This window comes from Passer domesticus, chromosome 1, assembly GCF_036417665.1.
Source record: "Passer domesticus isolate bPasDom1 chromosome 1, bPasDom1.hap1, whole genome shotgun sequence".
NCBI lineage: Eukaryota > Metazoa > Chordata > Aves > Passeriformes > Passeridae > Passer > Passer domesticus.
In genome coordinates this window covers 147,648,579-147,672,871 of record NC_087474.1, presented here as the reverse complement: position 1 = coordinate 147,672,871, position 24,293 = coordinate 147,648,579, and the positions used below count along the sequence as shown (strand labels likewise).

The 24,293-nt window shown below is 42.5% G+C and overlaps 1 long non-coding RNA gene across 1 annotated transcript; it reads right to left on the bottom strand.

Moving 5' to 3' along the window:
* Positions 1-10,774: 10,774 nt before the first annotated feature.
* Positions 10,775-11,721, bottom strand: LOC135284042 (uncharacterized). Its single transcript, XR_010349598.1, has 2 exons — positions 11,649-11,721; positions 10,775-11,227 (listed from the first exon to the last, which is right to left on the bottom strand). It is a non-coding gene; the product is annotated as an uncharacterized LOC135284042 (long non-coding RNA).
* Between the last annotated feature and the right edge of the window lie 12,572 nt (positions 11,722-24,293).

Here is a 24,293-nt window from a genome sequence, read left to right as displayed (position 1 = left end):
CCAAACTGGGGAGAAAGGCCAGCAGAGCTGAATTTGGTGGATTTTGGAGCTAGGGCTATTTTTGCACAGCTGTGCTCCCTGCTCAGCCATTCAAACCACTCTGTAGTGAGACAAAGCGGATGCAGCCGTCCTGAAGTCCAAGCAGTTTCAGTTCAGGGCTGCTTTTCAACTCATAATAACATCTGTGCTACAAAAGTATTTAAATATGAGCTCACTTTTATCAATTTCATTGCAGCAGTTAAGCTTAAGCATGTGCTTAAATGTTTTCTGAAGTGGGTCCTTGGTTTGATAGCATTTTATACATGATGTCAAAGTTAATGAGCATCAGGCCCACTACTCAAGAGTGTGAGAGTTACCCATTTACAGAGATCTAGAAATGTAATTTATAATTCAAGTCTTTCAAGGGAAGGATAATTGTCTGATTTTGCACTGCTGCATAGGAGAAAACAAAAGTGGGTTTTGTTTTTGTGCGCACTGTGCTTTTTGGGTTTATGTCATTTTGCTTTATAAATTGCTACATGTTTTGGGGCATTGAAATCTACCTGACGCTGTAAAATGCTTCCTACAAAGCGAAGTCTTGCACCTTGCCACAGCTGTGGGATTTCGTGGAAGTGTTATACTTTTTCCAGACTCCATTTGTGGTCTTGCTCACCCCAAGTGCCCAATAATTACATGCTAACTTCACACCCTGGCACAGGGATGATGATGGATGGTCTCTGCCAGAGTGATCCCTGCTCTCTGGTCACTTGAGTTGCCTTGCCAATGAGGCTGCCTTTCTGTTTACTCAGTTAATGAGGATCAGCATTACAAAATGCATGGCAGGGATTCAGTATACATTACCAGTTAATAGACATAATTGAGTGGAAGGAAAACTACTTTCTGATGTCACAAAATGTCTCTTGTGATAAAGCATTTGGAATATAATGGTTAACATTTCATTTAGCACTGACGAAGATTTGTGTACAGGTTGATAGGTATTGTTTGTGAAATCATCATGACATAATAATTGCTAGCAGATGCATTCCAATCATATTGGGTGAAGACTTCCTCTCCATTTTTCTTGTCTTTCCAGTCTTACTAATTCTCCGAACATGCCATCAGACATCTGGTGCCCGGATTTGAGTATCTGTTTTTCTGTCTCCACATCTAGACTCCTGAAAAGATAGCCAAATCTTTCTTGTTTTGTTTTGTGGTTTGTTTTATTTTTCACAGAAACCTAAACACTGAGATCAGTGGGAGTTGAAGACTGACTAATGTTTCAAATTGGGCAACTTAACTATGCTGTGGCACATATGTTTTTACCATATCTATAGACAAGCACCAGGAAAGGACACTCAGAGCATGTAGGATAATTTTTAGGCTTGGTAGGACCACTAAGGCTACAGGTTGTGCATGGTACAGACTATTTTGGCACTTGGTACAGACTTTTGGCACACTCCTCTTTGGTGCCATTAAGAATCTTGGCTCTGAGCTGGGAAAACAGCTAGCAAACTAACACTATTTACCTGGTTGTTGACGATCCTTATTCTGATTTGACAAGTATTCATCAATATGTATTTTATTTTGAAAAAATAATAAGACTCAACTGAGACAGTATTTTACCGTATTTTTTTTCCAGTAAGTTGTCATATCATTTTCAACAAAAAAGATATGTTTAACTCACAGATATATTTGCTTTTCTAGCAGGAGAAACCTTGAGAATAAAAAGAAAACAGGAATACATTGGGGGACATAAACAGTAGTTTTTTTCTCTATATAGAAATAAATAACATCTAAAAATCTTTTTGCTTCCTACTTTAGTAGACTAAAATCCTAAAAGCTTCTTATATGTGCTGGCTGACTAAAAATAAAGAGCATTTATCACATTATCATTCACACAAAAACTGCCTGCACAGCCTGTGTAGTCCCCAAGCTGCTGGAGGCAGGAAGGATATTTCATGTCAGTACCAGTTTATGTGCCTGAGTTCTTCCCTTGCTTTTTCTCAGGAACAGGATATTAGACAACACAGGCTTTCAGGCTGATGTGTTACGACCAACATTAACTTCTTAAGCTTGAAAATGCAAGTTGCTAGTCAAAATACTGGCAATTATTTTAGCACTGGTGGTGGTTTTATAAATATTTATCAGAATAAACAAGAAAGAAGATACCAGAAAATAGAGCAGTTAAACTCGAGGCTTTGCAGTCTGCATGGGCTGTACTTTGCCTCATCCTGTGCAGTGGCAGGTTGGTGCTCTCCATGGACTTGTCTTAAGCCAAGCACAAGTTTCTAGAAGCATCCCTGTGAGTCTCCTGGCTGCTGCAGTATGCTCATTTGGCTAAGGAGGGACTACCGGGACCCGTGGATGCAAAGAAGAAGGTGATGTGTACTGCCATGTAGAAAAGTAATCAAGAAGTCATCTTCTGTTGAGGAAGGATCCAGGGCATGGGCTTAGGAACTCTTTGGGAGCCACCCTTTGTCCAGCCCAAGCCAGGAGACCATGTGAGCTGGACTTTCTGATGTTACGTCTGATTTCTTGAGGTATGGCTGGAAGATGCAGGGAGTTCTTGAGGTGATGCTGGTGGGCTTTGCCTCAGATGGACCCACAATTGTTCCCACTGGCATTCTGAGAAAGCTGACTTCTCCGAAAGCACTTGGATGGAAAGTGACCAGGGACAGGAACAATTTACAGAAAAGGAGTAAGACATCCACCACCCTTTGCTCTTTGTGTTGGTACTGTGTCCTGCTTCAGGACAAGGTGGCACCATCACAAACCAGAGCTGCACACAGGTGTGTCCAGCACATTAGCAATAGGTCTCAGACCCCACATGTCAGTCAGGTAGAAGTAACCTGCAAAGCATCTGGAGGGAGATGTCAGGGGTGGTCAGGACTGCAGCACTACCCTGAAGCATCCATCACGGCTATCTGTAAGTTGTCCAGCCTTTGCTGACACTACCTGCTTATGAGGAACTTGCAGAGATGTAAAGAAGGCCACCATGAAAAGTTAACTCTGTAAAACTTCTGTTCTTCTAATATTCATATGCATTTTAAAGCATTGGATCTCCATTCATTTGAGAAGACCTCCCTGACTCTCTCTGATAACTTAGTGCATCATCACTTCTCTCAGTCTTTTAAGCAGGTGGTTAACACCACAAAAAATGGATGGATATACAATCAGTTTTCTCTGCCTAGAATCCACAAAGGCTTCCCCCTCACCTGACATAGGAAAATTATCCTGTAACACCAGCCCATGCTGTCACGGTCAGGCCTGCCATACCCTGGGGAACATTAACCTAAATATACTTCTTGAAATATGTGCAAGTGGCTCAGGGGAAATCTCTCTCAGACAAATTTCCAGACAGGGTTAATGCCTTTACTTTCCTTTGTTCCAACTTGGAAATTTTGTCAAATCTGGAGACTGTTAACAGTCCAGGGATGAGGAAGGTGATCAGGGTGCAAAGGCGAAAAGTAAAAAGGAAAAACTAGGGTAAAAAACCCAAGAAGTAGGAAGGAAGCTACTAGTTATGAGATCCAACCCATGCTGTGGCTCATTATTATTACTTGCAACTGCAAATGTTGATGAAGTGCTGCAGAGTGCCAGTAATTAGTAGGCATGGCTCTCCAACTGCTGCAGCATGTGGTCAATGAGTTCCTGCCTCCAAGAGATGTTCTGCACTGTAAGAAGAGAGATTTATGTTACTGACAAACATAAAGAGAGACTGAAATACAGCTCATATGCCACATTAGGAATGAGATTTCTCCTACACCTACGTATCTGCAGAAATTATCTCAGGCTGGAGATCTGGTGAGAGGTGAGGCTCAGCATCTAGGGTGCAAGTCAGAATATAAATCTTTCTGTTTTCTTCTCTTCAGACTCCCACCAATCTGTTCAGCAGTATCTGGGAAAAAGAAATCAAACCCACACAACATGGAATGCTGTTGGGTGCCTTAATGACAATCATTTATGCATATCCAACAGCATTGGCATTATGGCTGAGACCTTCCACAGTTTCCATGTCTGTGTTGTATAAAATTCTCTTAATTATATTTCTAGTCAAACTCTTTCTGCCACTTGTTGGCTGTACATCTTTTACAAGCCTGGTAAATAGGATATGAGCAAAGAAACCCATAAAGTTCACAAAAGAGGATAGAACATTGTGCTCACTAATGGCAATTAACAGGAGTTGATATGGTGCCAGGTTAAGTGGGAGCAGTGATGGGGCTACAGTCATCCCTTGGAGGCTTGCATCATGTGCCACTTGTTCATGTTGTGTGTAGGGACAGGGGCCTGAATTCCCCTTCGTTCTTGGGTAGATCCCAATCCTCCTTCAGTGCTGAATGTAGCATTGCACTGCAGACCTACCCTTTGCACGTTGTTTTTCCAGTGTAGTGTACAGCTCAGCTTCAGGTTTCCAGCCTCTGAACTGCTGAATCAAGTCTTTTAGGACCTCATGAGGAGGAAGAACATCTTGAGTGGCAAAGTTTAAGTTCTTCTAGTTATATACTGCTATGCCAAATACTTTCCTGGCAATCTTTCATTAAGATAGATCTTAACATGAGTTTGTCATTTACTCCCACTTGTGCTAAAATTCAGATCTAGGAATTAGCTCCTCTGTTCACTAGGTAGCTTCTTTCAACTTCTGTTCTAATTTTAGAAGATTGACTTACAACTGTGAGCTCTCCGGCTGTCAATATTCTCTACATTTAAACAGTTCTTCTGCCTTGCTCACACTTCCCCCTGATATTTTTACAGATAATGACCATGTTCTCTTCCAACCTTCACTTTGATAAGCTAAAAAATTCAACCTTTTCTAGTGTCCCCTCAAAAAAGAAATGTTAAAATTCCAGAACATCCTACGAGGCCTGGTCTACCCCATTCCAGATTGAATTCTTCTTTGTTACCACATGGCAGGAGAACTGGGTATGAGATTCCAGGTACAGTCTTAACAAAGTCTTGCTCAGCTTAAGGCACTAAGTCTGCCTTTTGCATGCAGGAATGACCTCGCCTGTATGCTCTTTGGTGAGGATGTGGGACTACATGAATGTAATTGCCCTCCAGCTTTCAAATCTACAAATGTTTCCACATTTGCCTCTAGTTCTGCTCATAGGAGGGGCACCTCTTTTTTCTCCTATAGAAAGAACCAGAATGTAAATTAGGAACAGACTGACAAATATTTTAATAAAATACATTCTGCTGTTTTGTTTGACACTGGGAATGACCAACTTATAGATCAGAGAGTTTTTTACATATTTGTCTAGTCTTGGCTTCCTATGAGCCCGTACTTCTCCAAGCACGCGCTGCACATGTGTGCATGTATGGATGTGTACATGTTATTAATAAGTTTTCAACTCCTTGACTAATTTCAAACATATTTGACAATCTCAGTGGTACTGTATTCCTACAAATTTAATGAAAATCAGCAGCCAAGAGGAGGAAAGGGCTGTGCTGTCATCTCCACTGAAGGAAAGGTTGCAGACAAGCTTCCCCTAACCCTTTCTTAGATGCTAGGAAACCCTGTCAGGTTCCCAGACATGGGAAACAGTAATTTGGAGCTCACAGGTTGTTATATAGTCAAGCCAGGACACAAATCCATAGGAAACCAGCTTGCATTAGTTCTGCTGCTCTGAGCTATTTGCTGTATTTGCGTATTTTCCTTTGCTTAAAGAATTGGATATCTCTGAAAATGCATATCCACCCTTGTCTTTTTATAGTCTTGTAATATGTATGAAAATTGTGTATCTGCAGACATATATTTGAATATATCTCATGAATGAATTTGTCTTTCATTCACACCTACTCCCCCACTGTATCTCTACTTCTTTGTATATTCCAGCTGTTTAGATGATCCATATTTATTTCTCAATCCATAGATTTTACTGACAAACTTGCAAGCCAGTACACTGCCACCATCCAAATCTTCTTTCTGCTCACCCCCAGATGTTGGACCTATAGATAAATTTGCTGTGGCCGTTTACAGGATGAAGAAACAATAACATGAATTGAAGTTAATAAGATTCCTGTGAAGGGGTACAGCCATGGCATTGCACAGTTTATAGGTACCCTAGAGGTTCTAACTAGAACCAAGATTTGGCCCCAACTCAAGTGACAGATCAATAGCTATGCTGTTAGCAATATATATCTGTTAACAAAACATTGGTCCAAGTTACTTAGTCCAATAGTTCACTAACTGCAATACTGCATGTGGTGTTGGGAAACTGTTCCAAGGGCTTTTAAAGAGAAAATAACAGTCCTTCTTGGGTGCTCTGTGTTTTCACAATAAACAACCATAAATAAGATGCTGCTAGTAGACTCCATTTTCTCTGATTACACAGTTACCTGCCTTTCTGTCCATCAGCAACACATTAAATCTCTCTCTTTCCTTGAAGTATCTTATATTGTGCAAAATCAATATGCTTTCAGAGTACTTTGCTACCTGACCGGCGACACCAGCACGGCAACTCCCCTGGGAGCCTGACTTTGTGGGGGGGGGAAAATTCATCCTGTCCTAGGGCTGGATTTAGAGGGGGTCTGAGAAGTCAGGTGCCGTGGGGGACTTTGGCATTTTTTTGGCTCCAGTTCATTTCTGGATCTCTGCACCTGGCCCCTTCGGTTTACAAGCCCCGGGGGCCTCCAACATCCCATGCCTCAGCAAACCTGGCCAGACCGCAGCCACAGCAGCAGCACAGCGAGCTTCTGCCAGCTCCCAGCTCAGCATTATCAGTGTTAAAATATTTACTGCATGTGCAATTCTCAACAGCTCTTAACTCTGGCAAATGAAAACCAATTTTAACCGGAACACTCCAAAACACTTTTCTGCAATGAGGGCTATCTATCTGTCTGACAAATTCAGGATTGCTTCCCCCAGCTGTTTTGGCATTAGAGCTGTTAAAAAAAAAGAAAAAAAAAAAGAGTTGCAACAATTTTCTGCTTTATAGATGTTGGAAAAAAAAAAAATCATTCCCTTTGTATTAAAAGCTGGTGATATCTTCATGCCAACAAATCAAATGAGATTTCAATTGTAGGAGCAAATAGAAAAATTTCTGCCTGATCAATAGACATTCAAAGTGTTATCAGGAATTAGCCAGAGGGAGCTGGGGTGAAAATGCCTGCTGATGTCAGCCACTATATGTAATGTTCTGTCTCAGGTCAGCTTGAACCCTGCAGGGCTGTGGATTGATCTAGATTTTAGGGCACAGAACCATAAATCCCCGTGGTCTGCCAAATAACTCACATATGTGATGTCAGGCATGTGACTGAACCCTGTTCCTTCCTCCTGAGCACCCAGGCACTCACTCAGCTCACAGCTGGAACATCTGATGGGCTCTTTGAGGGCCCCAGTCAGCCTAAAATCTGTAAAATTCAGCTTTGGTTTTGCTTCCCACTTAGTTTAGCTTCATTGCTGCATTTGCAGGTTCAGTGTGTGTATGACCAAGCTGTGAAAACAGCAACCAAACAAAATGATACCCTAAGGTCTGATCAGCAGCTCTCTGGGATTTACTTCTTTCAGGCTATCATCCTCAATTTTAAATTGGAGCAGGGAGCACAGCATGGTCATTTTATTGATTGGATTAGAGAAAAATTGAGCTGCCTGATCTGTATGATGACATTATTGAGTTGTGTTTTCAGCTCTGACAGAAACAAAGAGTTTTTATTGGATTACTGGAGCACAGGGAGACAAGGGGAGAGAAGAGGTAATGTAGAGGTGAGCAGGTATTAGGCTTGGTGCCTCTGTGCTCAGTCTCTCCAGCAAGGCTCTCTTCTTTGCTGGCCTGTGTACCCAGCTCACTGCTGGGCTGGCTGCTGCCGCCTTCCCAAACGCAGCCAACCGCGGATCCGAAGAGACAGGAATTAGCTGCAGCCCCTCGTTCAGGGATGCCACATTACACTTGTTCATCACCCAGATGAGAATATTTACGACTTCAAAAAAAAACAACAAAAGCCATTTGGAGGTGAATATCCTCTTTAAGGGATATTTTTGTGCAAGCCAGGTGTTTAAAAACTGTGGTGTTGCATGACACCTACTGACAAGCAAGGCACACCACAGTTCAGTGTGTAGGCAGCTGAGTTGTTTAGCTTATTTTTGCTGGTGATTTATTTTTACATTTGTTAAAAGTATATGATTGAAAAGGAAGGAAATGATATTTTGTACCACGTGAATATGTGACAGTGAGTGACTGGCACATATACGTATGTGTGTGTGTGTGTCTGTGTGTGTATAAACGTACCCTACCCTATATGCTATGTACCTCTTTTGCATGTTTATTTTATAGACTGGTGTTAAAACTACCATGTCCAGCAGCTTTGTTGGTTCATTTTATTGGTGGCTGAGGAAGAATGTTAGTTGCAAATGTTGTATTCAGTACAAGAGAACAACCTACAGGTTATGCTTTTGAAATGATCATATATTTTATTTATATGGTGCCTGTCAGTCATAGAAGCCTCCTGTGAAATATTACTGAAATGAAATGCAGCTAAGACTCCATATTAACATGACACATTCTGATTCTCCACTGCTTTGCATGCTGTGCCCTTAAACTGCTGAAATCAAATCATGTGGAGAAGAAAACTATACAGGTATGAAGCGGCCTTACAAAATAAGAACATTTTCCAATTGCTTCGCTCTAGTAAGTTTTGTCCTACTAAATGATCGGAAAAATTCAGAGCCGTGACTGTGCTGTGCTCCTATTGGGGTTTTATTCCCAGACCAAAACATCCATTATCATGTCAGTTCTCCTGTGGCACAGGTAACAGGACTGAGGAACACATGAGCAGGTGTCAGATCAGAACCCCACCAAAGGCCATCAGCCTCCTTGCCTTGCCACAGCTGAGCCAGGATTTCACCCAACAGCTGTTTAAGCAGGAAGAGTTCCTGCATCACAGCTCAACCCAGTTCAGCACTGATATGCCAACTGAAGACACAGAAGGAAATGGATCTTGTGAGGCTCATCAGCACAATTCAAACCTTAAATGAAACCAACAAGCAAACAAACGAGCTGTAATTTCGTCAGGTGGAAATAGAAATCAGAGGAGCTACAAGTTTGCAGCAGCTGAGACTCCACTCTTTAAGCTGCAACTGGAGTGTTTTTCACCTCAGAAGGCAGCAAATGGGCCCCATGCCCAAGGAAAAGATATCAACACTGCACATTTTTGGAGATATCATTTCCATGCTGTGAAATTGCCTGTGTGCTAGACTTGTATGGATTTCAATGGGAAAGCTCACCATCAAACCACATGGCACCCAGCCCATGCAGAGCTTTGAAGAAGATACTAGAGATAATGTCAAAATTGCCATGAAAATGCGACCAGTGGCTAACAGTACAGCCAAAATTGGTCCCATAATTCATTTAAAATGCTGTCAAAATAATTCTGGAGCTGAAAGAATTTCAACAACCATCATTATCAGCTGCACTTTTCTTCTAAGAATGAAATACAATGGGGAAAAAATGTCTTTGTGGATAACCCACTGCTTCAAGGTAAAAGAACTGCAAAAAATTGCTCCATTAGGATTTAGAAGTTGACACGTCAGGCTACAAAATTCCATACAAACCACACAGTTCTCATTCAAAAAGCACAAAATCATACACAGTGATGGCATATTCATCCAAGCTCCCCAAACAGCCCTGTTTTCCCTAGTGTTGGACTATAATATATAATGCTATGTATATGCCTCCACGTGTCTGACTTTCACAGAAAATAGGTGCACTGAACACATTTGTTTCCTCAGCCTCGCAGAAAAACAGGCCCTTGCTGCTGCCCAGGATGACCCTAAATCTGAAGTTCTTGGAAATAAGCACAGCAGCTTCCTGCCGGAGGAAGAGAGCTCATAGCTTCCTAAGGCTAGGGAACAGGCCCAGGATGCCCAGAGCAGTAACCAGGCTGGAGTGGCTGGGAATGCCCCCTCTGCTCCAGTGGGCACCAAACCCACCTTTAAAGACACTGTTCATGTGATCAGTTCCTTACTTAAAGTGATGGAGCCTGTGAGGAGCAGTAGCATAACATTTAACAAGAAAAATGTAAATGCTGATAAAACTTTGGCATTGTTGAGGTTTAATTGAACATGGCATGATTCTGTCAGAAGTTTCTTGTTTGGTCACTGGAAGAGGGCTGAAAAAAACCACCAAAAAAGACTACTACAAAGAAGAGTTCTGCATTGGCAAGGCATCCTGCCCTGCTGTGCTTCATCCTTGCACTGGTAGGATCAGTTTACTCAGGAGATGTTCACCTACTTAATTTTAAGTTAAAAAAAAATAGAAGGTTTTAAAGCCTCAGGGAAGAGTTATCAGCTTAAATATTTTTTAAAATTTAATGGTTATGTTTTTATACTGATTCTTTAAAGTTATTTGAATGCCCATGGGGGAATATGGTAGTGTTATGTTTACACCAGAGATATGGAGAACACAGCTCCCCTCTAATTTACTCAGCAAGACTCCATGGACTTCAAACAGGTGCATAGAGGAAGCAAAGGAGGGCAGAAGTTAACCCTGCCGATGTTTGTCTTGCTGGACTTGATTAGTTTATCTGCTGGTGCTCAGCTGGCACACGGTTTGGATTAGGATGAGCATTCCCCTGGCCAGGGACAGTTGCAGCAGTGGCATTCTTTGCACAGGGATGTGTTAGCTGGAGATGCTTGTCTTAGGACACAGCCTAAACAGTATTTTGGTATGCAGTGGTGGCTATCCCCCACTCCAAGGCAGTTTTACATAAACATGGAGTTTGTGTGTGATAGTTAATTTAACTAACATGTTTATTTACTGGCCCGCTGTCTTTTTGTGTTTGGAAAAGATGACTCATCTGCTACTTGATCCTGCCAATGTTTATTCTGCTGGTGGGCTCACTCTTTACTGAGCAGTGACAGTAATCCCACTCATATCAGGCCTATTAGTGAACATTCTTTCACAGGATCAGGTCACAGGCCGCCAGTAAATAAAAATATCCACCTCCTCACCCGCACCTCGGGTAGAATTTCAAGGATGCTCATGTCATCATGGCCTGTTACCAGGTCTCAAAAGCACCACATTAGCTGTGCCCAGTTTTTCTAGGGATAACACTTTCAAGGGCACAACATGCAAGGGGGCTTTTGATGTCACTCAGCTGAGCACACAACACTGAAGCTCTCACAGGACTTTCTGCCTCATGCTCGGTGGTGTTCAGGTTCCTCCAGTGCCCAGAGGCACATAAATGTCTAAGACAGTGGCTGGCCAGCAAAGCAGGGAGTTGTCCGAGGCTGAGAGAAATAGAGAGAAAGCAGCTTCATGCACAAAAAAAAATAAAAATAATCAAGGTTCCTGGGGCCAGGATGAGAGAGCAACAGCAAACCCATCGTGCTCAGCCATGCAGTCAGGGCCCCTGATGAAGGCAGATTAAAGGCCTTTTCTTCCACCACTGCTGTATAGACAGCCCATGACTCTGTGCTGAGCAGCTGTGAAGTGCAGGGGACATCAAGGGAAACTGTAATTCAGTCATAAGTGCTTTTCTTTCTTGGAAACCTTTTGAGCTTGTGCCACCTCTGCATCACAGAATGGTTTGTCTTGGAAGGGACCTCAAAGATAATCTAGCTCCAACCCCTCTGCCATGGGCAGGGACATCAACCAGTAGATCAGGTTGTTCAGGGCCCCATCCAGCCTGGCCTTGAACACTTCTTAGGCTGTCCAAGAACATCTAGCCACAACCTGGGAGCAGGAATGGTCAGGGCCTGCCCAAGTAGGCAGTTTATATGGTTCCCTGCCTCTGCAAGCTTCGATGCTGGCTGGCCTTTGTGACACCATGCCTCTGTTTATGTTTAATGTATTGGACACCTGCAGTTTCTATATGACCACTCTTACTTTGGGTTCAACACCAGGAAGAACTAAAAAGTGTTTCAGTTGTTTTGGTGTCTCATTTGTAATCACAGGAGTTTGGCTTTTAATTGCCAACTATATTAACACCTCTGAAAACTTGCTGTCCTTGAGGATCCATCTGGACCTTGGTTTTTTGATTACACAGATGTTAAGCACCTAAGGACTAAAATAGATATTTAGTACTTGCAGATAACATCATAGGGTTTGTTGAAAAAGAGCTGACAGAGATCTAGTAAACACCAATGTTGTGCACTTTGGGGCTTTGTAAACTTGAACTTGGCATCATGCATCTACTTAGGTATCCTTGCAAATCTTTGCTTCCCAGTGGAGTCAGATTTGGAATGAGTTTTGGTGTCTAAAAATATATCTAAGTCCACCCTGAGACCCTAAATTCACCCAGGATCCCCCAGCTCAGACACTTGACAACCTCCATTCTCCACAAGTCAGACTACTTACCCAGCCAACATCCCTGGAAGGACAGGCAAAGTCCAAGGACCAGCCATGCTTCTTGCAGCTGGAGCACCAATCACCTGAGCTCCACAGAGGAGAGGACAGAAAAGAATGCAGAGCACCAAAACAAGCAAGAAGTGAGAAGAAGTTTCCAAGTTGTGCTGAGTGCAGCAGAGCAATGCCACTCCTATTTCACAGATTCATAGATTCTTAGATTCGTAGATTCACAGAATGGTTTAGGATGGAAAGGACATTAAATATCATCTAGATCCAACCCCATTCCATGGGCACGGAAACCTTACACTAGATTAAGTCACATGGGAAGTCTTTTGCTCCTCTCCAGAAGCAGGTTTGGAAAGAGGTTCCTCAGTTGTAGATGGTGCTGGTCCCTCAGGCCACTCAGGCAATCCCAGTCCTCACCTCACTTTACTCACTGTATCTCCATTTTTTAATCACTGGCACTCTACTTGCCCCAGAGAAACCAGCTTTAATTGTGTGGCCCTTGTGCACAAGCTATATGTTTTCCTTTCTTTACTTACACCAGAATAGTGCAGCACACAATATAATGGGATAATGTGCTAAAATGAGATGCCAGTGCTGCCTCTTCAGAGGGCTAGGCTGCCAAACATTACACCCACTGGATGTTAAATGAAGGTGATGACTAAGTGTTCACACAGTGGCTTGCTTTTGCTGAAGAGTTTGGCAGACTGACGTAAATTGAAAGCCTGCTGCGGGCAGATTTCCTCCTACTATTTTTGATTTCATGCAAATAAGGATTGCAGGACGCCAGGCAATTTCTACCTGTGACTGACATATTTAGTGTTGACAGTCCCACATTGTTTTTATATCTAGAAGTGTGGATTTAATGATACATGCAGGGCAGTTGCAGTTTGCAATATCTCATCACCGACCCATCTCCAGTTCCTCTCCCACCCCTGTTCCCAGCAGGCCCCATGGCAAGGTTTCCTTGGATGGATGCATGGCTATAAAATGTTGCAGTCTGCTGCCAAACTCCCAAAGAAAATACAACAGTGCAATATTTTCTGCTAACAAGCCTTCATCCTGTGTGTTTCACTCCCTGGTTCTGCTGGATAAATGCTTTCTCTTAAAGAATTAAGGGGTAGCTTAGTCAAAGAAAAATTCCCCATCTTCCAGCTGATCCAGGCAAGGAAGCATCTACTGCTCAGAAGCATTTAAGCTAAACTGAAAAAGTCTAGGAGAGAGGCTCAGCAGGTGCAGGGCTTCTGGGAGAGGAACAGAGACATCTGCTTTTGGGGTGATGGGGAGACAGTAGGAGCAGCTGCACAGGGAGCAGCAAGCCCCACGAGAGTGGAAGCTGGAACGTGTTGCAAGAGTCTGAAGCACCAGGTGCAAATACAGCTTCGCTTTCTCAGCTCTGGGTTGCAGCCATGTGTCACAAGAAGTGCTGGGTAGGGATGGCAATCATGCCCTGGGTAGGAAGATCCCAGCACCTGCCAGCAGCACTGCTGCCCCCAAGGCCAGGGGCCATGCCTGGAGACAGGGGCTGGCTGCACATACCTTTGGAAAAGCTTAGTAAGCTCACTCCTGGATAAATAACCTGCGAGCTCTTTTATACTTGTCCCTGCCAGCCCAGAAATTTTCCTCTTTATATTTAATGTATTATCCAGCCACCATAAAATGTGGTGGTTTCACATCATGTTTTTCCCACAGTGACCAATTATGAAATAACATCTCAAGGAAGAAAGGAGACTAGGGAGTCAGGATGCTAACCAGAATAGGTGAGAGAATAGGTGACAGAAATTAATGTTTTAATTTCCATCACTCTCTCATTCAGACCAGGACTTTTCACTGCAGCCACTCCCCATTTGGGGGCACATGCCCTCTCCCTGCAGGTATTCTGCAGCAGATGCCTGTCTTTCCCTACCATGTTTTAAACAAGTCTTAGGCTGTGCCTCCCTGCCTACAGGCATTTGCAACAAGCTATACACCCACAGCTTGGCCAGTGGCACGGTGTGTACTGCAGCCCAAAATTCAGGGGTTGTCCTGGAGGCAACTGGAAATCCACACATCTAACATACAGCCTCAGTCTCTAGCAGGGTCCCCATGGAGGACTTAATAATTTTTGGTGGTTTTCCTCCTAGAGTGTTTGAACTGGTGTGAGACTGTTTCCCACACTGATGTTTTGGCTTGAGGAGGAGAAGGGAAGCTTCAAGATTTTCTGGGATAGTGGTAACTAATTGGTGGTGGACAGATCCAAACTTGGGGAATCCTGTCCATAATGCCTGTGGAAAAGTGTCTCTGAATGAACTATCCTTAGACAGTTTTTTAGTAGTGCACATATATCTGTGGGAAGCTAACTTGAAAGGGACCTTCATACTGAGCTCCTAGCAGTATGAAGCATCCTGTACCTCACCTCTTACTCCATAATTCACACAAGCTCCTGAGACATCTCATCCCTACAGGAGCAGAAAAGCAGGTGCCAATCAGGCTGAAGGTGTCTTTATTGATGTGCCTCAGAACTTGCTTTAGCTCAAACCTTGTGGCTGGCACAATGTCCCATGATGCTGTATTCACATTGATATGTTCACAAGACCACCATTTTCCTTGAGCATTCAGGTTCCACTGGGAGAGAACAAGTGGAACAAAAATCAGAAAACTCATGAGTTGAGGTAAAGATAGTTTAATAGGTGAGGGAAAGAGAAGAAAAAAACCCAAAAAACAAGTGGGATTACTCACCCTGTCCCACAGGCAGACCAGGTGAGCAATGACCACCTTGGAAGCCAAAACTCCATTGTTCACTTTCTCTACCCCCATTTTTATTCCTGAGCATATCAATCACTATACAATATGGAATATCCCTTTGGCCAGTTTGGCTCAGTTGTGGCTCCCAGCTCCACCGGAAGGCTGAGCCTGGCACTCACTTCATCAAGTGCCAGCTGGTTCTAAGCACTGCAGTTCAGATAATGGACACAGGATTTCAGTACTAACGCTCCATATGCAAAAGAGACACACAAAACAGCTAATAGTCAAACTACCTACACCTGCACGTGGCTAAAATATCTTTTTTATGATTACATATTTCATAGGAGAACTCTTTCCTATACATTTGAGCTGTTAAACCTAAACCAGTGAGTCAGGGCTACAATACTGGGACCAAAGACCTCAGTAAGTATTTGTGTTTACAGTCCAGCTTCTATTTACATTCTTCCCTTCAGCAGCTGACATCAAAGTGGGAAAAAGAAGTGGGTGGCCTGTTCCAGGGTTGGTACTAATAATTGCAATTAGGAAGCTTCATAAGAACACACCCAACATTTAAACAGAGCATTCAGTGTTTTGTAGCTTTGCTACACTACTTAACTGTGAGTGCTAATTTAACTAAAAAGGTTGAACTGTTTTATCACAAACATCCAGTTTGTTAGGATTCTATGGATTTCCAAGAGCTCATGAGCAAAAAAACCTGCACTGAATCCATCATGTTCATAATTTCTTCTGATCAAGCAAGTTAAAGTTTCTTTGAGAAACAGAACATCATTTGAGCCCATTGCATGTACCCCACCAGTGACAAAACAGCTGCATCCTACCACCACGTCTCTGCCAATCTGTGCAGACTGTCTCTATTGACATTCAGAGCATTGACAGGAATCAACCCCCTTGCCTCAGCTATGCCCACTAGCTCATAAACTTCATTGTTTTGTATCTCTCCTAAAGCCTGCTGCTTATTTTCCATGCTTCTTGCATCAACATACAGACAGTGCATTAATATTCTTCATCTTCTCTTGTTGAGCTACTCCAGCTTCAGTCTTACCTGTAGGCTGGAAGTACATGTCAAATTATTTGAGTTAGGTGAAAATTTCTTCTCCTTCCTTCACACTGAGTGTTATAGCTATCCAATAATGGTTTTGAAACTGAGGATTTGGTACCCTGTTCTGGCAGAGTAACATTAAACACAAATTGCTTGTATCTAAAAATAATACATGATAATTTTGTTCTCTGTCAGAAACTGGCACACTGCATTCTCTAAAGGGAGATGAAAGAATATGTGAAAACATTTTCAGAACAGTTGCTTGTCTATAACAAGTCAATATGAAATCAAGATAGAATTTATACTTTATCTCTTCATAAACACTTACTGAGCTATGTTGCAAACATCATTCAGCATGAACCTTCTGGAGGCCCAAGAATGAAGTACTTGATCTTTCTAGAGTTTTCTATTCAGAAGGAGACAACACACTTGAATATTCATCTCCTGGACAGCAGGCACAGATTACAACCCTTGCAGAATTTCTTTGTGGAGTGAGGAAATCATGATCGTCTTTCATTTTGCTCTCAATTTCCTGAGAAAATTCTGGGCATAGCAGCATGTAGCAATTTCCTACGAGGAGTTCTACACTTTAATTAAATCTCCTGAGAGTCATCTCTCCCAGTCTGCAACAAGAGCCAGACATTTGCCAAATTACATCATTTCACCATGAGCAACTTCTCTAAGTCTCACCCGTGTCAGCCGTGACAAAAATTGTGGTCGTGCCCTGATCATTTCTCCTTAAGACTACTAGAGCCTTCTCTTAATTTTCACCTTTTTCCTTTGCAACCTATTTCAAATGTCTCAGTAAATCATCTGCCTCAACAGTGGCACCTCTGAATTCTTCCATCATCTTCCTTTGGCCTCCTGCATTAAATTTCAGCTACCTGTGCTTCCCTTCAAGGATCTCCAGAACACTGCCCTGACTTATAGCACCAACTGCAGCATTTCCTGCCCTCGTTTCCCCTCAGCCAGTACATCACACCTTTAAAGGTGATGCCTTTATTGTCTCCTCCGTGCTCCTGACCATCCTCAAAGATGGAATTCTTCTTGTATGCAGTTTAGAAAGGAGTGCACTTCTGTCTTCATACATCCTTTCTCAAAGCACACTTTCCTCTGTGGATATGTGCTCCTCCAGCCCTTCCTACTCCATTATGATATTCAGACAAGGTCATATATTGCCAAACTGTCACATTCTGGCCACTAATGAGCACCAGGCTCATGCTTACAATTCACTAGTTAAAAGCCCTTGTGGCAGCAGCATTTTTCAAGCCCTGTACAATATCCACCTACTTCTAGACATCAATAACTGATAAAACTAAGAGTACTGGAATAAAATTCTCATTTCCTTCTTGTTCTACAGATGGCGTCCTGTTATATTTTTAAAAACAAAGTCCATTCCAAGGTACAAAAAGAGTCAAAGTGAAGATCAGGTTTTCCTGAGAACTCCTCTATCCTTAACTGGCTGCCTGAGGCTATGCCCAGGACACTTGTTTTCCTACCATAAGGTGTCTTCATATTTGGTCCTAGATGCCCTCCTTATTTAGAGAACTCCTAGAAGCACTGCAAGCTTACAGCTCCAACAAGTACTGGAGGAGCTCACCTGAGTCTTAGAGTTCCATCAAACCTAGTGGCTTAGCTATTGCAAAAGGATGTTTTTCCTACCCTTACAAAATGTGGATAATGTGAGGCTGGGTTTGTTATTATATGTGTCCACCTGGGCTTAAATCCACGACATTGTGTTTGCAGTGAGAACAGTTATAGGACTCTGTTTCTTATGCACCACTTAAAAGTGTGTGAAGAGAGCATAAGAAATAGGAAGTGTAGTATATTTTCTACAATGCAGTATTATCTGGCAATTTTGCAAGGATCTAGTGAGAAAGCATTGCAACCTATATATCTCACACTTAAGCCAATAACTGCAAATTCACTGGCATCACAGAAGCAGTGTTGGAATTATGCAAATACTATCTCTCTGTTTTTCCTTTGGCCTTAGCAACTGTAGCTAAAGGGAGCGCTTGCTTTTTCTCTTTCTGAAATTTTGGGTTGACCCTGCCTGGATGCCAGGTACCTGCCAAAGCCACTCTATCACTCCTCTCCTCAGCTGGACAGGGGAGAGAAGATATAACAGAAGGCCCATGGGTTGAGATAAGGATGGGGAGAGATCACTCACCAGTTTTTGTCATGGGCAAAACAGACTCAACTTGGGAAAATTAGTTTAATTTATTACCAATAAAAATCACAGTAAAATAATGATTAAAAAATCTTAAATCACTTTCCTCCACTCCTCCCTTCCTCCCAGGCTCTACTTTATGTCTAAGTTCTCTCAGTCCTCCCCCCAGCAGTACAGAGGAACAAGGAATGGGGGCTGTGGTCAGTTCATTACACCTTGTTTTGGCTACTCCTTCCTCCTCATTTGGAGGACTCCTCACATTCCTCCCCTGCTCCAGCATGGGCCCCCTCCATAGGGTGCAGTCTGTCAGGAATGGGCTGCTCCAGTGGGAGTCCCTTGCAGGGTCACAAGTCCTGCCAGGAAACCTGCTCCAGCCTGGGCTTCTTTCTTCAGGGGTCCACAGATCCCTGCCAAGAGCCTGATCAAACACAGGCTTCCCATGGGGTCACAGTCTCTTTTGGGCACTCACCTGGTCCAGGCATGGGGTGTTCCAGGGGCTGCAGGTGGATCTCTGCTCCACCATGGACCTCCATGGGCTGCAGGGACACAGCTGCTCCACCATGGATCTCCATGGATCTCTGCTCCACCATGGACCTCCATGGACTGCAAGGACACAGCTGCTCCACCATGTTCTGCTGTACAGGTTGCAGTGAAATCTCTGCTACAGCACCTGGAGCACCTCCTGCCCCTCCTTCCTCACTGACCTTGGGGACTGCAGGGCTGTTTCTCTCACATATTTTCGCTCCTCCAAGCATTCTTTTATCTTTCTTGAATACATTATCCCAGAGGTGCTACCACGGGCTGATGGTCTCAGCCTTGGCCAGCAGCAAGTCTGTCTTGGAGCTCGCAGGCATTGGCTCTGTCAGACATGAGGGAAGCTTTCAGCAGCTTCTCACAGAAGCCACCCATGTAGCCACCCACTACTGAAACTCTGTCATAAAACCCCAACACAGCAGTATTTTCTACTTTTCCCTTTTCTGGATCAGCTATTTGATTTGCACTCAGAAGCTGTATCTTCCAACAAATATAAATTATGCACGTAGTCTGTGTCATCTGTTTTCATGAAATACATGTTTGCCTTCTCTGTCTGCAGTCAGGCTTCTAAGTATGTAAAAAAAGACTTGCATATGAGAGCACACCTTCCAGACACCAAGCTGGCTCCTTCGAGACAGGACTCACTCTGCTCTGCTGCACCCCTCTTCACCTCAGTCTGAGCCTGATGTGCTCCCAGAGATGGAGCCCTGAGTTTGGGTCCTTTGAGGCAGTGCTTTAAATGCCAGTGGGACGGGTGTTGCATCTCATTGTGTATTCTCTTGTGCCTCACTGACAAAACGCCTACTACCGCCGGTTCCCAAGAGAGAGGTGATGAAAGGGTCAGTGAGGGACTTTTGCCAACACTTAGATCCTATCTAGGGATCACAGAAGCTCAGTTACATCAAGGCTTAGCAAGCTTGAGAGCCCCTGTAAGCAAAACCCAGGCTTCAGTGTTACAGTAACACAGACATCTACAGGTTTAAATGGGATTTGAACACAAGATTTGAAACAAGTGTTAGTGTCATTGTTGGACACGGCACTCGAAGCAGCCATACAACCTTTGAAGTACTCAGCATCCCACACTTAAACAACAAAGTAATTGCACACATAAATGGCCAGAATTAGCCAGGTTTCATTACTTGCTGTGTTATGTACTGATGCAACACAATATCACAGTTATTTTAGTTTACAAATTGGTCCCTTCACAGTTGTTCCAGAGACATGTAGGCTAATGAAGCAACATTCTGTCATGGACTCCAGAGGCAGAAATGTCTCTGTAGATATTTAAAAAAGACCCTTGCTTGAAGAATTAATGTTGATAGAATAAAATGAAGATCAGAATAGGCTCTTTAGTGGAGCAATTCTTCCTATTACAGCTATCCTTCAGAAATAACATGTATGTTCCTAAAGCTGTGCCTTCTGGAAATTTTGAGGAAATTTATGGGCCTTAAAAGTCAATGTTCTTAGACATCAGTAGATACAGAAGAGAGGCATAATACAGAACAGAACTCTCTCAATTAAATGCTTAAAATGTTCCAGTAACAAACTCCCCCACATTAAACAAGATGACAACTAACTGAGGCATTTCTGATGTGTTCAGCTGCTTTGGTGCTACACAAGCAGAGATCATCTCTAGAAGGTACAAGATCCAGCCTAGAGAGGCTACTTTGTGCACTGTTTCTCTGAAAAAAATTTATAGCAATTACTTGGAAATTACGTTCTACTGCATTTGCCATTGGCTTCAGTGGAACCAGGCTTTCATTCATTTCATATCAGCTTAAGGCTTGTTTTTTTTTCTGTTTTCCTATTTCTAGCATGATCCAGTTCAAAGAGTAGCTGCAATCTGTCATCTCTTCGTGGATACTGAATGTATGTTGGGGGGAGGCAGGGGAATTAAAAAAACCCCAACCTGCCAAGTCTTTCAGCCTTCAACCTTTGGTGCAGTACAAGGTTTACAAGATGATTTAAAATCTGCATGTGTAGGAAATAAGGAAGATGGGCTGACTCTATACAGAAAATGGGTTTGGGACAGACACAGATTGATGGCTTTGTGACAATGACACTAAAGTTAATAGCTGATACAGGCAGACAACAGAGTCTATTTTAAATTTCAAATTGAACTCTGTGTCGCTCACAGCATCATACTGACCATTCATTGCTAGACCTAATTTTTTTCTGCTAATGACTACAAGAAGCAGAATAGATAATGATGTGCACTGCTGAACACTTGGGAAATGGCATTAACTGATTCTCCCCCTGCTTCCTGTTTTAAAAACAACTATTTAATGATTACTAGGGGTGGCTATCCTTGAACACTCCTGAAGGGTAAAAATTAGTCACTCCTCTGGGGACATCTCTGTCGCCTTTCCTTTCCTCTTTGGAGACAGAAGGGGTGTAAATTGTGCTTGCAACAGACTGGGAAGGCTGAAGCTGCTAAAATATAAGACCTTGACAAAAACCCTGGAGATGATGTATCACCAGTCTCCTGGGCAGTTGCACACCACATTCACATTTGCACATTGCGGATAATTCCTGCCTCTCAAAAGCCTGAACCCAAACTTCAAATGCAAATTGTCTTGGAGCTGGAAATGGAAACCTGCATGCACTGAGACAGTTATTCACATATTTAAATAAAAAGCTGACAAACAAAAAGCAAATCCTTCAGTCCGGGGGGAAGCATTTCTTTGCTGTCTGTTTCTGCCATTAATCCCTCCTGTTTACCTAACCTGCACTTCAGAGGCAGATTTCCTTTGGTTCTGTATATCTCCACCCATATAAACAGATCTTAATTGGCATACCAGTATATGGTAGATCACCAGAGACTTGGCTTTACTACATGTCAGTGAAAGGCCTTTAAAAAAACACACCAACCACAACACAAGGGGCTTCTGAAATTTCATATGCATGGCACATGGAAGCAACTGAATTTGGGAATAAATATTTGTGCCTCAGACCTAAACACAGCCAGCACACATGCTGAAGTGGGTGTTGCTGTGTGCTGCAAGTCTGGGCTCTGTCACTGAAACCACTTTTCTTGGTAGGTGCTGTGTTAATGTGTGGCAAAATGGTAGTAGTACATTCCATAATCTGCTTGCAAACTGTATTTCAAAGTATCAGCAGGCTGAAATTTCCACCTGTTTTCCTTACTCCAGTCCTTGACACAAGTTCGCACATCTGAAGGATTTGCTGTTTCTCTGCCTAATTTTTTGTTCAACAGGAAAACTAGCTGAATTGTTCACATCAAGTTCAAAAGCTCTAATATGAAAGCCACATACTTTTTGCTTGAATTAATTCCAACTCCACTCTGTCTTTGTAAAACTAATTTAAGTTATAGCAGTATCTGCAACTTCCTGTTATAATAAAGTAAAATAAATAAATCTAATTGTATGTGGCCTTACTACCACCATGAATCTGCTTATTACTTTCCAAATGGTATGTTGGGGCTCATAGTTTTGATAAAATCTAAGCTACCAAATTATTTTGATAAGAAATTGGGACTGTGGCAATCATAAATACATATGTAAAAAACCCATTTTCTTTTCTCTGAGGAAGAGCAATGCCAATGTTCAATTCCCATCCCTTCTGTCTTCTGTGAGTGCTGGAGGGTATTTTAGATGTGGTTGCTCAGACTATTCACGATCTTTAAAAAAAGTTATTCTCTCTAGAAAGTAATTGAAAACTTTCACATCAAACAAAAATATATATAATGCGTGTAAATGCTATAAAAGTAACATGTGGTTTACATAACAATTTTATAATGCTACTTCATATATGAGGCAAAATGTGATTAGGTATTTTACATGCTTAGATCACCCCTCTGTGTCTGTACTCTCCTGGTGCAGACTGACACCAGCTCATGCTGCAAGGCATGCAAGCACTACAGCTGGTTTTGTTATAAGATGGGGAAGGGTGGAAAAATAGTAACACGTCCCATTGGTAAAAGGCTTCCTAAGTTCTACTGAGACAAGAGACTAATCAGGCATCAGCTACTTCACTAGGAAATGCATCAAAACTAGAAGTGGGAGGCTTGGGGTGTGAGGTGGGGAAGCAAGGAGTGAGAAACAAGGTTCATTTCTTTGTCTGCTCCAATTTCATTCCTCTAATAGAAATTCCATGAGGGCATGTTAACCTGAAGAGGAATTTCAGCAGCAAATCATCACAAAGAAGACAGGAAAGCCTCTTTAATACTTGCAGGTGCCATCCAGTCCAGGTGCTCTCAGGAGCTCATTACCTGACAGTCATCTGATAAACATGCTTTACAACTGTACAGTCTAAAGGTGGAAAAACCAGTCAGGTCAGCTCAGTCCACCTCTTGCTCTGCCAATCCAAGATAGGACTCTTCTTTCCTTTTCCCAACATTTTGTTTAGGCTTGTTGAGCTGTTTAGCTTCAAAATTTCCAGGTAACACAAGAGGTATCTTCTAAACTGCAAGGGAAATTAGTATTTCATATCTTGATGCTAAGAGGTTTCCCTCTTCACTGCTGTTTGGTAAAGTAAATTCTTGTTTCCCTTCTTTCACTGTTCTAAAGTACAGCCACTCCAAATTGCTCCAATTACCTCCCCTTGTATCTACCCAGGAATTTCTGTATTTGAGCCTTGTCTTTGCTTTCACAAGTTATTCTAATCATTATTCATATGGGACCACATCAGTATTCTTCTCTTCTACTGTGTTAGTATCATGCTGGCCCCAAAACTAATTCAGTATTTCATGCAGAATTGCAGTATCAGAATAACTGGTTTCAGAACAAGAGCTCTCACACTCACTACTATGCAATATTTGGACATGCACCCCAAAACTGCAGTGGCTTTTTCCCTCTCACTGTATCCAAATTTATCTCTTTAATGCAGATATAAAATGTGCTTTCCCAAATCCCCTTTCATTGCCTCTATTTTATGGCCAGGGGGTTTTGGTTGTTGCTGTTGTATTTATTTATGTTTTCCATTGATTTTTTAAAAATCTTCCCACTCCAACAATGTATTTCAGCAACAGACTCTCTTCATGAACTTCCTCCCCCTTCTTCAGGACTGTAAATACTACTAAACTCACTATATGGCTAGAAAAACAACTGCATTACTAACCATTGCTAGCCAGACAACTTTAAAATCAGAAATCTTTCTTCCTATTTAGGCAAATCTGAATTTATTTTTCAAGCAAGATTTCATCATAAGCACACAGAGATGTAGGAGAAAATTTTAGCAGAGACATGTATGTAATTCATTCCATTCATCCACACAATTTCAGCTTCATTCTGGAGCATTGTTCTGTAGCTTTGCAGCTGACACAGTCAGCTGAAAGTGAGAGCCCAAGGGGCCGAGAAGGGCCTAAGCACATCAGGTCTCTTATAGGATTTAGGCAGAAAAATCACAGTTTCTACAACTTCAGCAGTGATTATCAGTCACCATCAGCTGCTGGGAACACGTGCAGAAGCAGAACTCCAAGCAAGCTGAACACAGAGGCATTCAGTGAGCTGGGATGCTCCCAGAGCTAAGGAGACACATGGAAACTTGCCTCTGTTTGTTCACCTCAAACACACTGATG